A 12,777-nucleotide genomic window follows, 5' to 3' on the forward strand; every position below is an offset into this window, starting at 1 on the left:
TAGCTCTGTATAACATTCTGGTGGTGCCCTAATGGCTTTATTATTTTCAAATGCTTCCGTTGGGCTAGACTAGCTTTACTGAGCGCCATCTGGTGTGCCTACTGCGGGCGTTCATCTGGCAGAGTAAGAAGCCAAGACTTCCCTTCTGTCAAGTTTGCCTCCCTAAAGAGAGAGGTGGATTGAACTTGCTGCTCAACCTGTGCTTGATGGTACTGGCCATTCACATGCGACATATTGGTGACTGGTACGGGGGCACATGTCATTTCTTGTATACCTGTTTGGAGACTATGTTAAGGAAGCCATATCATTTTAGTTTCTTGCTCCATGCCCCTGCATTGCCAAGGATGACAAGTTTACAGACTTTTTTTTGTTATTGTACAAGCTGCTATGCACCACTTGGCACTCGCTTAGTTGGAAATATGGAGTGCTTTTTACATACGACTCCATTGCTCCCCACACAGGGCAATGGGGCATTCCTACCTGGTCATTTTCAGCATTGAGTGGCTTGTATCAGGTGTTGACAGATGAGGGCACCTTACAGAGCTGGGTAGATATATGAGCACAGCATGCTTTCAGTTCTATTGACACTTTCATGAACATGCAGCTGCAACACTATGTAGCACTACTGCCTGCAGCTTAATTGACTTTCACCATTCACAAGACCTTGATGGAACTTTATTGTCTGGATGCCTAGTTGGTGGTGCCGTTGAGGTTTCATCACAAACATCTACAAGATGGCACAGAAATGATAAATAGTAGTAGTAGTAGAAGAGGTGGACTATGCAATGTGTGCCTGTGCATGGAGTAGAGACTTGCAGATAGAAATAGGAACTGAACATTTGACTAGCTACTTGTGGGCCTTGAAAGCACGGACTACTGATGTGGCTCACTGGGAATTAGGTTACAGATTTCACTTTCGGATGTACATTGCCCCATTGCAAGCATTTTGAGTGGGGTTGGCCCATAGGGGTGAATACCCTCATTGTTATGGGCCCCGTGCCACCCTGGCTCACATGTTTTGGATGTGTCCTGTGGTTCACCAGTACTGGAAGACTCTCTGCACAGATGCGGCATGTGTGATGGCACTGTAATTTTTATTTATTTACTACATATATAGCCTGCCTTTATCCAAGGCAAGTAACAATATTCACATACATAGTCTTGAACACGTAACAATCGCTAAGCATCTTAAGCTAAAACATGATCATTAGGCTGGTTCTAACCAAGAGAAAAAAAAGCCAGAAAAGGAGAAAAATGTGTCGGTCGGAAAAGTTTTCATGTAACTAAAAAGGCTTTCACAAACAGAGGTGTTTTTAGTAACTGCTTGAATCATTGAATATATCTTCACATGATCTCAGGTATCTGGTAGAGCATTCCACATTAATAGGGCAGCAATAGAGAATGCTCACAGTTTTGTCCCAGCGTAATTATATGATTTAGTGGGAGGTAAACAGAGATGTTGGGATGTCTCAGATCATTAGTGCTCGTTTTGGTTTATATGATTGAAGGGAATTCTGAAAATAGGCTGGAAAATTCCCAAATATACGTTGATGAGTCAGTACAAGAGTCTTGAATTGAACTCTGTATGTTACTGGGAGCCAGTGTAATTTTTTTAAATGTTGGAGTAATATGTTCAGACCTTGGGATTCCAGTGATCAGTTGTGCAGCTGCATTTTGGATGATCTGCTGAGCTTGGGTTTGGGATGATGAAATTCCCAGAAATAGAGAGTTACAATAATCGATATTTGCAGTGCCAAGCTCTGTACAATCGTCTGAACGTCAAAAGGTGTTACCATGCCTTTCAGCTTGCTCAACACGCGAAGTTGAAAAAAAGAGGCAGAGATCACATGGTCTATATGTTTTTGCGTTGTCAGATTGGTATCTAGGAAAACTTCCGAACTATAGACAAAGGGTTTTATAATCACTTTTCATCCTGATATTCAAACATTTCTGGTAGTGAGGAGTCCAGAGTCCTATCTACATACATTATTTCTATCGTTGCAACATTTAAAGACAACTTCGCTTGTCTCATCCAATCAACAATTTTGTCAAACACATTTTTCAGTTGTACAGTAAGGTCTTGATCATGTTTGCCTTTTTGAGGTCTATGATTTCTCATACCCGGTCCCCATAAGGTTAGAACATTTTCTCAAGCGTGCTGTTCTTTTGGGCTTTAAGGTTCTGTTTACCAGATGGGTCTCTACAGAACCTCTAGTGCTCTCACTCTGGTGCACAAGTATGATACAACTTCTACTTCTGGAGCATGCAACTGTTCAGGACTGGGAGACATGTGTAGGTCGTTTTTTACAACTAACATGGGAACACTTTAGGACTACATTACCCCATGTAGCCTGTAGTTGGGTGCTGAATGGTTAAACTTCGTCAAACCTTATTGGGGATGGGGCTAGTGGTTGGAGCAGGGGACAGCTGTAGTGTTTCTCTGAGGACAAGCAGGGCATTAATTCTCATTAATTCCTTTCAGGTGGAGGGGAGGGTTCAGAGAGAATTCCATAGGACTCATCTGAGGAAATGTACCTTGGATCATCCTCTGAATCCCATGAATACTCCTCTTCGGTGTCGAACAATACCTCCTGGTGACAGTGTCGACTGAACCTGCCTTGACTTGGAGCAGCCATGTCCTCGAGAATGGCATCAAGAAGTCATTTCCCATCTCGGCTCCGGTGACACTTCCTCCACCTACGTTGAGGGAGTGCCGGCTTGGGTGGCAGTCAGGTATGTAGCATCAGTGTCAGAGGCCGCACCTCAGGCTGAGGGCCAAGCAAGGCTGCAATGGGAGGCAGGGTAGGCACAAGCACCTCCGATGCTGATGCACACCATTGCAGAAGGCCATCCAGCAGCTCAGGGAGCAAGGCCCAGATGCGCTTATCAAGGGCCAACACCAGGAAAGACTGAGGTGTCTGTTGAGGCACATTTTGCAGAACTGGCACTGTCGATGTGAGAGCTGACTCATGGCTGCTAGGCAACGCATATGCACCTCCTGTATGGAGGGACAGCGGTCTTCCCGGCGCTGACACTTCTCAGATGATGAATCCTTCGATGTCCCAGAGCTCCCGGCAACATGCGTTGAGGGCGATCGATGACAGTGCTTCTTGGCCTTCACCCAACGCTTGTCATTGAGGCTTCTCTGTGCCAACGAGGACAACGTCGAATCCACACGTCACCTCGGGGTCGGACGGTCCCAGGGGCCCTGCACAGCAGGAGGCCTCAATGCAAGTGGAGACCCAGTTGATGCTTCACTGCTTCCAGTGTCTAAGGGTCTAACAGCAACCATGATTACCAATTCCAGTGCGATGCTCGTCGTCGATGCAGATGCTTCCGACCTTGATGCCGATGTCAAGGAACCGGACTTTGCTCCAAAAATCCTCTCTTGTTGAGCCTGTCTGGAAACCTGGGTCCTCTTCTTCATACAAAGGCAGAGAACACAGTTAGTCAGGCTATGGTCGGGCCTGAGACACTGAAGACACCAAGCATGGTTGTCTTTTCCAGAGATCATCCGATTGCACCGGGTACAGCGCTTAAAGCCACTGGGAACCTTTGAGGACATGGAAGGAAAAACTTCCTCGGCTAAATTAAACGAAGCGATGGTGCCTCAAAATGGAGCAAGGCATGGCAAAAAGGAAGGGAAAAGTCCCGGCTGAAGTCAAGGCTTAAAACAGCTGAATGACAACAAAAAAGAATGGAAACTTAAAACTGGGAAAAATTAAACTAGAAAATAAAGGAAAAAGGCAAAAAAATAAAAATGGGGGTTCCACAATGGGAACACAAAAAGGGATGAAAAAATTACCAAAAGGCATAAATAAGGTCTTTGGACCAAGCAAAGTGAGGAGACATGTAAAAAAACACACCCTCTACTCACTGCGGTAGAAAAAGAACTGAGTAGACTGCACTCTCGCATGTCTCATGCTCCACAGTGCTCTATTTATGCTAATGATGTCCCAGACCAGGCGACATGCCCAAGAAGATCGATACCATGTACTGGATCCACAGTACACCTGGTTTTGATAAGCCTCAGTTGCCTCACAATTCCATGGTGGTGGAATCTGCTCTCAGAAGGGCCAGGAGTTCCAGAGACTATGCCTTAGCACCCCCAGGTAGAGAAGCTAGAACCCTGGATTCTTTTGTGAGAAAGATGTTCCAGGCTTCAATTCTCAACTTCTGCGTACAATCCTATCAGCTTTTCATGAATGTCTACTTGTCGCACTCTCTTCCAAGATTCAAGCCTCTCAGCAAGTCACAGCTCGGCAGGTGTTGAGATTGTTGGGCAACATGGCTTCCACAGTCTATGTTACACCCCTGACATGTCTTCACATGAGATCAGCTCAATGGACCCTGGCTTCTCAGTGGTGTCAGGCCATGGGGAGCCTGCAAGATGTCATCCAAATGTCCCCACAGCTTGTACGCTCCCTTCAGTGGTGGATCATTCGATCCAATTTGACTCTGGGACTTCCATTCCAAATTCCTCAGCCACAAAGGTGCTGACGATCGATGCATCTGTCCTGGGATGTGGGGCTCATGTGGATGGGTTTCACACCCAAGGTGTTTGGTCCACCTAGGAAACAAATAATCTCCTGGAGCTCTGGGCGATCTGGAACGCTCTAAAGGCTTTCAGAGATTGGTTATCTCATCAAATTCTGTTCATCCAAACAGACAATCAGGTTGCAATATATTACACCAAGAAGCAGGGGGGACACTGGATCACGCCCTCTGTGTCAGGAGGCTGTCCGAATGTGGCATTGGGCTCGCCAACATGGCATGTTCCTTTGAACCACATATCTGGCGGGCAAAAACACTTCCCTGGCTGACAGGCTGAGCAGGATAATGCAATCACACGACCGGTCTCTCAATATGGGTATTCCGAGCATGGAGCACTACCGGTGGATCTTTTTGCCACTCAGATCATCACTAGGTCCCTCAGTTCTATTCCAGGCTTCAGGCCCACAGCAGACTAGCCTCAGATGCCTTCCTTCTCAGTTGGAGGTCAAGTCTTCTGTATTTGTATCCTCCTATACTTCTAGTGGGGAAAACTTTGTTGAAACTCATGCAAGACTGTGGAACCATGATTCTGATTGTGCCATACAGGCTGTGGCAGATATTGTTCCTTCTACTTCTGGAGTTATCCTCCAAAGAACTGTGGAGATTGGACTATTTTCGAAACCTCATCACGCAGAATGAGGGGTCTCTTCTACATCCCGACGTCCAGTCTCTGACTCTCACAGGTTGGATGTTAAGAGCCTAGAATTCAGGTCTTTCGGAGGGTGTCTCCCAGTCTTGCTGGCTTCCAGGAAAGACTCCACTAAGAGGCACTATTCTTTCAAATGGAGGAGGTTTGCCATGTGGTATGAGAGCAAAGCCCTAGATCCCCTTGCTTGCCCTACACAGACCCTGCTTGAATACCTTCTACATCTACAGAGTCTGGTCTAAAGACCAACTCCGTAAGAGTTCACCTTAGTGCAATTAGTGCTTATCATCAATGTGTTAGAGGGTAAACCTATCTCTGGACAGTCTCTAGTTGTTTGTTTCATGAGAGGATGGCTTTTGTCAAAGCTCCCGTTAAACCTCCACCCATGTCATGAGATCTCAACGTCGTTCTTACCCAACTGATGAAAGCTCCTTTTGAGCCACTGAAGTACTTGACCTGGAAGGTCATTTTTTTAGTGGCTGTTACTTCAGCTCGTAGAGTCAGGGAGCTTCAGGCCTTAGTGGTGGATGCATCTTTTACTAAGTTTCATCACAACAGATTAGTCCTCCACACGCACCGTAAGTTCCTGCTGAAAATGGTGTCAGAGTTCCATCTGAACCAGTCAATTGTCTTGCCAACATTCTTCCCCCAACCTCATACCCATCCTGGCAAAAGCACCTTGGATTGCAAGAGAGCATTGGGCTACTACATGGAGTGGACTAGGCCCCATAGTCTGCCCAACTTCTTATTTCTTTTGATTCTAACAGGATGGGGGTTGCCATCGGGAAATGCACAATCTCTAATTGGCTGGCAGATTGCATTGCCTTCACTTATGCCCAGACTGGGCTGGCCCTAGAGGGTCATGTCATGGCTCACAATGTCAAAGCCATGGCTGCGTTGGTAGCCCACTTGAGGTCAGCCTCCATTGAAGAAATTTGCAAGGTGTCACGATCGTGCCCATGTTTCAGGCTCTCAGTCATCTCGCCACCTGGTGGCCAGACCTGGTGGCTGCATTGGATTGTCTGTGTGCTGTTTCCCAGGTTCCAGAAGTCAGGCCGGTCCAGTCCGGATCTTCCAGCCTCCCAGATTGTCTTGGGAGTTTTGAAACTTAGCAGCACCCTTACCTGGTGAACTCCCTTGTATGTGGCCTTTATTAGCCACCTGGAAGCTTCTGCCTTTGCCTTTTGTTTATTTTCTCCGAATCTGCCTTTGCTAATCCAGCAGCGGAAGCAGTGGCCCGTCTCATCTCTCTCTGGGCAAAGTTACATATGCCCTCCAAATATCTAGCTTTCCCAACTTTGAATCTGCTCATGACAGGCTTACACCATCAGGCAGTATGGACTCTTGTAATTAGAAAGGAACCCAGTATGTAGTAGATATAATAAGATAGTTTATTACAATCTTACCAATGGTAATACAGGTAGGTTAAGCATTCACATAATGGAACCGCATATCATGGCACGTCCTCTCTCTCTAGCCTTCTGGAGTCTCCCTTCTCTGTTCGTCTTCTCCTCTCATCTCCTTCTTCTTCTCGTCTCGTCTCGTCTCGTCTGAACTAATACTCCTCAAACTGCTGCTTATATACAATTTTGGCCCTATTCATTTCAATGGACCCCAGCTGTCTCAACTGGGCTCCTAGTCCTTATCAGTTGATCAGAATGACTTCACATATTCCCAAACCTTCCTGTAGCCCCCCCTTTGGATGTTCTCACCCGGGGTGCAGCTGACCCAGCACTATCTCTACGTAACCATAGCAACTCTTGCTTATGACGTCTTGCAGGTGCCAATCTCAGGATTGTTTATAGAGTAGATTGCCCCCACCCTTGCCAGTTCAGCACTTGCCACAGTGAAATGTAACTGTGTCAAAGGTGATCTCTGATTTTAAGAAGCCTAGCTCTTATTATGAGCCATTGGCCTGTATTTTACTGAGAGCAAGGGCTAGCATAACTCTTCACTTTGCATTGTCTAAGGTCCCTGGTATGTTTGGGTGTGTTGCACTTCTGCCTAGTCTGGTTTCTTGTATTAGTTTCTTGTTTGTTTCTACTTAGTTTGTGTGTAGTTTAGCTTAGGTTCATTGCTTGTTTCCTTGCCTTGTTTCTTGTTTGTATTTCTGTGTTTAGTTTCTGTTTGACTGTGTTTCTTGTTCAGTGGCTGCCTGGCAGCTTTCAGTTCTGTCTCTTGTTTGTCAGTGTTTGTTCCCTGTTTTAGTGGCTGCTTGCAGCTTTCAGTTCTGTCTCTTGTTTGTCAGTGTTTGTTCCCTGTTTTAGCGGCTGCTTGCAGCTTTCAGTTCTGTCTCTTGTCTGTCAGTGTTGGTTCCCTGTTTCAGTGGCTGCTTGCAGCTTCCAGTTTCTTCCCTGTCCAGTAAGTCCTGCCGGCCGCCTGCAGCCAGGGGCTAAACTCCTGGGGAAGGGCGGCTAAGTCCAGGTGAAATCTTGCTGTTCCTGTCTGAGTTCTGTCTTGTTCCTGGTGTGGGGTGGTTTTGCCTGCCACTGCCGTCCCTCGGCAGTGGCCCAAGGGCTCACGAACCTAGTTACTTCCTTGAAAACCTAACACAAGGATGCAATGTGGTCTTCAGTCCACACATTCACATCACACTACTGCTGTTATGTCTGGGAATGTGAGCCCTTGTGCCCCGACTGAGCACGGCGAAGATGGAGTGACACTGCACTCGGTCAGGCAGCCAGACAACCCCTAGCTTCACCTGGGAAGCGACTGCCGTTCCCCGAGAGTTGAGCCCCCAGGTGCAGGCAGCCACCAGGACTTCCGGAAGCGGCGGGGTTGCACGGCCACTGACCCAACAGGCAGGGAGAGCAGACACCATCCAGGAGCCAAGGAATCAGCAGCACAGCGAATAGTCAGAGAAACAGTCCGAGGTCTAGGCAGGCAGCAACACAGCGCGTAGTCAGGCAACAATCCAGGGTCTGGTACACAGGAATCACAGAAACAAAGATAGCCGGCTGTAGAACACAGACGTAGACCACAACCTCTAAGCACTAGAAGCCGAAGCAAGGAAGGACTGGAGGCAGGGCTTTAAATAGTGTAGAAATTAGGTTCAAACATGTGCAGCTGATCCAAGATGGCTGCCTCCATCAGAAGAGATGCCCTACGCCCAAATATGGGCTTCCTTCCTGAAGCTGCTCATCTCCAAGATGGCCGCCGCATCCTCGAATGCCCATACGCTGCACAAGCAGGCTGCACTTCTGGAGGAGTGGAACAGAGTGTAACAACTGCCTTGAGCAAGATAACCGATGTGACAGTCGGTTCGTGCAGACACTATTGCAGAATCTGTTTGGGGTCTAGAATCCAGCTCCACCCTCCTAGGCCTGTTTTTATTCTGTTCCAGGCTGCACTCTCATTCAGGTTGTATATAGTTTCAGATTAATCCACATTATGTCCTCGCCGTTGCGAGGCCCAATTGACCAATGTTTGTTGTTTTTGGTGAGCCTGGATGCTAGGAATTCCCCACTTGTGAGAATTAATGCCCTTCTTGTCTTCAGAGAAAGCGAAGTTAACCTGTAGCAGGCATTCTCTGAGGACCTTAGTGCTTATATATTCTCACAGTCCCTCCCACCTCCATTGGAGTTGTCTCCTTTCTTATTTTTTAACTTTTTTTGCTGTAGTATAAAACTGAGGAGACTGCTCTCTTGTGGGAGGTGGGAAGGCACTGGTGTATGAGTGCTGGAGCGTGTCTCGCGCGCCACAAAATTTTACTTAAGCTAATGATAAGTCCTGGACTGGGTCGGTGTCATCCACTTATGAGAATATAAGCCCTGCTGTCCTTGGAGAATATCTGCTACAGGTAAGTAACCGCTTTTTTGTAAAATCATTGGCTGTGCTGTTGACATCCTTGTTTGTACATGTTTGCCAGTAAATAAAGTTATATATTAAGAAAAAGATGCTGTAGACATTGGTAAAAAAACTCCCTGCATTCCACCTGATCTGAAGGGCTGCCCCTGCTCCACCATCTGACTGACCTGTCTGAGGAACACTTGGCTTGTACTTCTGCACCAAGTGGTCATCTGGGCTGTCTTCATTCATGTGGTATACTGTAAGTGCTGTCATTGTTCATGGGTTAGGCACTGCCTGAACTAGAAGCCTCTTTTAGAGTTCTGTGTATGTGCATTTGCTTCAGTGTGAATAAAGATAAGACTGTCATTATCCTTGTATCTCTTTCACTGTTTATGCTGCTATGTAAATAAACCATATTCTATTTTTTATAATATCTGTGGGTGCTGTGTCAGTTCTGTTTAGTATTAGGACATTAGGATTCGGATCTATAGATAAAAGGGAATGTAATTATCCTCTGGACTATACATCACCTAGCACCAAAAGGTTATAGTGTCATATATTTCTATAGTTAATACTAAGGTTAACATTCCCAATCATACCCTCCCAAAAACGTGGTGGGGGGAGGGGGTTGAACTGTGTATGTCCCAGAACAATCTGCTAAGTAAAATGATAGCAAAAGCCAAATGGATTGTTGTGTGAACAGGGAAAGGAGGGTGCAGCAGGAGAAAAGATGTGATCTGTTTAAGTCTCTAGTGAGACCTCTTTTGGAGTACTGTATGCATGTCTGGAAGCCACAACTTCAGAAAGATCTAAACTTGATGTATTTACCATAATACATATGGGGAGAAATTTAGAGATCTAAATATGTATCCTTCAGAAGAAATAGCAGGATAGTGGAGATATGATAGAGACATTAAAATATCTCTAAGTGATAAAAGCAGAGGATTTGTTCCTATTTCAATGCAAAGGAAACTGTGGAATGAGGGGTCATAGGATGAGGGTGAAAAGAGGAAGACTAATTTAAGGGTGAATAATCTAAGGAAATATTTCTTTATTGAAATGGTAGTGGATACATGAAATTCAGAGCTTCTCATCCCTCTCCTGGAGGTACACCTTGCTAGTCTTTGCAGGATTATCATAATGAATATGTGAGCATTAGATTTGCATGCATTACTTCAATGGTCTGCAACTTTATATCATGCAAACTCATTGTTGCAAACCTGAAATTTCAACTGGCTACATATGTCTCCAGGAGAGTATTGAGAAGCATGGCTATAGGTAACTGATGGAGCAAAGCTCTTAATAAGTGAGCATAGCTGAGAATGCATTAATAGGAGAAGATCAGGGACTTTGTCAAGTCAGAGCACTTATTTGTGTTTATGCAGTGGGTAACAGCGTATAACCAGTCCAGTAGTAAAGTCTTCTGGTTCTAAATAGGTTAAGAACTGTGGCCTGAATTCAAAGGACTTATGCAGTTGGGAGTGAGTGTTGATAGAGACATTAAAATATCTCTAAGTGATAAAAGCAGAGGATTTGTTCCTATTTCAATGCAAAGGAAACTGTGGAATGAGGGGTCATAGGATGAGGGTGAAAGGAGGAAGACTAATTTAAGGGTGAATAATCTAAGGAAATATTTCTTTATTGAAATGGTAGTGGATACATGAAATTCAGAGCTTCTCATCCCTCTCCTGGAGGTACACCTTGCTAGTCTTTGCAGGATTATCATAATGAATATGTGAGCATTAGATTTGCATGCATTACTTCAATGGTCTGCAACTTTATATCATGCAAACTCATTGTTGCAAACCTGAAATTTCAACTGGCTACGTATGTCTCCAGGAGAGTATTGAGAAGCATGGCTATAGGTAACTGATGGAGCAAAGCTCTTAATAAGTGAGCATAGCTGAGAATGCATTAATAGGAGAAGATCAGGGACTTTGTCAAGTCAGAGCACTTATTTGTGTTTATGCAGTGGGTAACAGCGTATAACCAGTCCAGTAGTAAAGTCTTCTGGTTCTAAATAGGTTAAGAACTGTGGCCTGAATTCAAAGGACTTATGCAGTTGGGAGTGAGTGTTGACTGCACTGGTCCTTTTGTTTACATTTTACCCCTCCCCTTCCCAGTGAAACACCTAACATTTGCCATATAAATTGCTATGGGTTATGTTTTTTAAATCTGGTGCCAATATGCGCCGAATACATGCATAAATGGTTAGAATACTGGCATATACATGCATATATGCATGCAACTACCAGAACATCCATCCAAGCACTATTTCGTAAATAAATATATATTTTAGTGTATATTTTACAGACAGGTATACACACGGGTAGTGCCTGGGTAGGGCACACACGTGTGTTACATGTAGAATGCTGTTTCACTCATATCCCCAGCATGTAGGCGTAAGAATGTATACCAGCTCTATGCCTGGCATAAGTGCTTGTACTTTGATGCATAGGCATCTTTATATTCAGCTAGGGTTAGATTCTATATATAGTGCCTGAAAAGTCCATGGGATAAAAAAATTATGTCTAGGCATATTGTCTAAAGTATGCCTACATTTTAAAGAATAGGCTTAAATTTCTACGTGATATATAGAATATGCTGAGCGTCTCTCCACACGACCAAATTTGGTCACATCCGTTTAGGCCACGTTTTACTTGGCGTAAATCCTGATGCCTAAATTTGGTTCAGAGCAGGTGTATTCTATAATAATATACATAGATTATAGAAACGCCCACGACCCACCCATTCCACGCTCACAACCATGCCCCCTTTTCAATTATGTGACTTGGAATTCACACACACCACATTACAGAATATACTTATCGAGTTGTGTGTGTATATCTTAATTCCAATTTGTACTGATAATTGCTTATTAACATCAAATTAAGAGCACTGATTAGCTAGGTAACCAATTAAGTTACATGCGTTGTAGAATATGCTTTGATTTCCTCAAGGAAATTAAGGTGTGATATATAGAATTTGGGGTTATTGCTAATATTCTATAAAGGAGCGTAGGCACCCTCTGGGTACCTGTATATAGGCGCACTGATATAGAATTGTCTTCCACATGGGCAAAGTTAGTTATTTTCATTTTGAACAGGATTTGGGTCAGGCTGGAAATATTTTCAGCCACTACCCATATGAATTATCTATATAACTGCCACTGCCCAAATAGTGGTTGTAACTTTATACAAATGAGAAACCCGCATAAAGTTATATGTGCATGCCGTGGCACTTACATAGATATTGACTTTGAAGACACATACATGTTTTTGTGGATGTTTTTATATAAAGTTTTACGATAGCACTGGATTGTGCATTTTTATGCATAAGGAGGTGTCAGAATTTGTGAAAGTGCATTGCACATTTGCAGCTTCTGCCTCTCTTGCAAGAATGCTCAAGATATAGTGGATGAGATTTGCACACATTTTTGAAGCTTGATAGGATTGACAGGTGTGCATTATCAAGTGCAACCTTTGAAGACAGGTGCTTCTATGCTGTTTTTCTACCAGTAGGATACTAGTTTTGTAAGTCCCTACTGATAGGCAGTTAACTACAGGTAATCTTAATTTACCCATGTTAATCCCTGTTCTGTTAGTTCTCCACTTTAATTTTTTTTTGTTGTTACATTTGTACCCCGTGCTTTCCCACTCATGGCAGGCTCAATGCGGCTTACGTGGGGCAATGGAGGGTTAAGTGACTTGCCCAGAGTCACAAGGAGCTGCCTGTGCCTGAAGTGGGAATTGAACTCAGTTCCTCAGTTCCCCAGGACCAAAGTCCAC

The 12,777-nt window shown here is 44.6% G+C and overlaps 1 protein-coding gene across 1 annotated transcript in view; it reads left to right on the forward strand.

Moving 5' to 3' along the window:
* The window catches only part of CCDC158 (coiled-coil domain containing 158), a 1,152,460-nt gene that overhangs the window by 457,587 nt on the left and 682,096 nt on the right, over positions 1–12,777 (forward strand). The gene's annotated exons all lie outside the window — the stretch shown is intronic.

Source organism: Microcaecilia unicolor, chromosome 2 (genome assembly GCF_901765095.1).
Source record: "Microcaecilia unicolor chromosome 2, aMicUni1.1, whole genome shotgun sequence".
Taxonomy (NCBI): Eukaryota; Metazoa; Chordata; class Amphibia; order Gymnophiona; family Siphonopidae; genus Microcaecilia; species Microcaecilia unicolor.